Source organism: Hippocampus zosterae, chromosome 2 (genome assembly GCF_025434085.1).
Source record: "Hippocampus zosterae strain Florida chromosome 2, ASM2543408v3, whole genome shotgun sequence".
Taxonomy (NCBI): Eukaryota; Metazoa; Chordata; class Actinopteri; order Syngnathiformes; family Syngnathidae; genus Hippocampus; species Hippocampus zosterae.
In genome coordinates this window covers 9366683-9369182 of record NC_067452.1, presented here as the reverse complement: position 1 = coordinate 9369182, position 2500 = coordinate 9366683, and the positions used below count along the sequence as shown (strand labels likewise).

General features: G+C 46.0%; 3 non-coding genes across 3 annotated transcripts; all 3 read left to right on the top strand.

Moving 5' to 3' along the window:
- The first annotated feature begins 127 nt into the window (after positions 1-127).
- Positions 128-200, top strand: trnak-cuu (transfer RNA lysine (anticodon CUU)). Its single transcript has one exon. It is a non-coding gene; the product is annotated as a tRNA-Lys (tRNA).
- Positions 201-1078: 878 nt separating this feature from the next.
- trnak-cuu (transfer RNA lysine (anticodon CUU)) lies at positions 1079-1151 on the top strand. Its single transcript has one exon. It is a non-coding gene; the product is annotated as a tRNA-Lys (tRNA).
- A 299-nt stretch (positions 1152-1450) lies between these two features.
- trnak-cuu (transfer RNA lysine (anticodon CUU)) lies at positions 1451-1523 on the top strand. The gene has a single exon. It is a non-coding gene; the product is annotated as a tRNA-Lys (tRNA).
- Positions 1524-2500: the final 977 nt, after the last annotated feature.

Sequence of the window (2500 nt, the reverse complement as noted above, 5' to 3'; positions counted from 1 at the left end):
GTCGAGAAACATGCTGGCTTCATCAACAACATTTAGTTTTGGTTTCTTTCTCACAGAACATTGGAATGTCAGCACCCGGAGTGAGGAATCGCATCGTTGACGAGCAATGTTAAAATTTAGAACGTCAGCCCGGCTAGCTCAGTCGGTAGAGCATGAGACTCTTAATCTCAGGGTCGTGGGTTCGAGCCCCATGTTGGGCGGTTACTGCTTTCGATACTTTGTTGGTAACCTTGACCATCATCCAGCGACCAGGACCACCCCAAACAGTCCATGTTGGTGCCGAGAACAACCTCACACTAAAAAATAGACTGAATCAGATGCTTTGACTTCACAGCCATTCAAACAATCTGTTTTCCATAACAACCTCCAAAACTGGCAGCGAAACAGGCTGGCTTCATCACTGATTTGTCGTTTTGGTTCCTTTTCTCACAGGACATTGAATGACAGAACCCAGAGTGTGGAATCGCACAGTTGATGAGCAATGTTAAAACCTAGTAAAACCAGCCAGGCTAGCTCAGTCGGTAGAGCATGAGACTCTTAATCTCAGGGTCGTGAGTTCGAGCCACACGTTGGGCGGTTACTGTTTTCAATAATTTGTTGGTAACCTTGACCATCATCCAGCGACCAGGACCACCCCAAACAGTCCATGTTGGTGACGAAAACAGCCAATAACTCAAAAATAGACTGAATCCGATACTTTGACTTCACAGCCATTAAAACAATCTATTTTCCATAACAACCTCCAAAACTCGTGGGTTTGAGCCCCACGTTGAGCGGTTACTGATTTTGATGCTTTGTTGGTAACCTTGACCATCATCCAGCGACCAGGACCACCCCACCAGTCCATGTTGGTGCCGAAAACAACCTCACACTAAAAAATAGACTGAACCAGATGCTTTGACTTCACAGCCTTTCACACAATGTGTTTTCCATAACAACCTCCAAAACTGGCAGCGAAACAGGCTGACTTCATCAATGATTTTTCGTTTTGGTTCCTTTTCTGAAAGGACATTGAAATGAGAGCACCCAGAGTGAGGAATCGCATCGTTGACAAGCAATGTTAAAATTTAGAAAGTCAGCCCGGCTAGCTCAGTCGGTAGAGCATGAGACTCTTAATCTCAGGGTCGTGGGTTCGAGCCCCACGTTGGGCGGTTACTGCTTTCAATACTGTGTTGGTAACCTTGACCATCATCCAGCGACCAGGACCACCCCACCAGTCCATGTTGGTGCCGACACCACCTTCACACTCAAAAATAGACTGAACCAGATGCTTTGACTTCACAGCCTTTCACACAATCTACTTTCCACAAGAACCTCCAAAACTGGCAGCGAAAGGGCCCTCCTTCAATGATTTTTCGTTTTGGTTCCTTTTCTCAAAGGACATTGGAATGACAGCACCCAGAGTGAGGAATCGCATCGTTGACAAGCAATGTTAAAATTTAGGAAGTCAGCCCGGCTAGCTCAGTCGGTAGAGCATGAGACTCTTAATCTCAGGGTCGTGGGTTCGAGCCCCACGTTGGGTGGTTACTGCTTTCAATACTGTGTTGGTAACCTTGACCATCATCCAGCGACCAGGACCACCCCACCAGTCCATGTTGGTGCAGAAAACACCCTCACACTAAAAAATAGACTGAATCAGATACTTTGACTTCACAGCCATTCACACAATCTACTTTCCATAACAACCTCCAAAACTGGCAGCAAAACAGGCTGACTTCATCAATGATTTTTCGTTTTGGTTACTTTTCTCACAGGACATTGAAATGACAGCACCCAGAGTGAGGAATCGCATCGTTGACAAGCAATGTTAAAATTTAGAAAGTCAGCCCGGCTAGCTCAGTCGGTAGAGAATGAGACTCTTAATCTCAGGCTCGTGGGTTCGACCCCCACGTTGGGCGGTTACTGCTTTCAATACTTTGTTGGTAACCTTGACCATCATCCAGCGACCAGGACCACCCCACCAGTCCATGTTGGTGCAGAAAACACCCTCACACTAAAAAATAGACTGAATCAGATACTTTGACTTCACAGCCATTCACACAATCTACTTTCCATAAGAACCTCCAAAACTGCCAGCGAAAGGGCCCTGCTTCATCAATGATTTTTCGTTTTGGTTCCTTTTCTCAAAGGACATTGGAATGACAGCACCCAGAGTGAGGAATCGCATCGTTGACAAGCAATGTTAAAATTTAGGAAGTCAGCCCGGCTAGCTCAGTCGGTAGAGCATGAGACTCTTAATCTCAGGCTCGTGGGTTCGACCCCCACGTTGGGCGGTTACTGCTTTCAATACTTTGTTGGTAACCTTGACCATCAACCAGCGACCAGGACCTCCCCAAACAGTCCATGTTGGTGACGAAAACAGCCAATAACTCAAAAATAGACTGAATCCGATACTTTGACTTCGCAGCCATTAAAACAATCTATTTTCCATAACAACCTCCAAAACTCGTGGGTTTGAGCCCCACGTTGAGCGGTTACTGATTTTGATACTTTGTTGGTA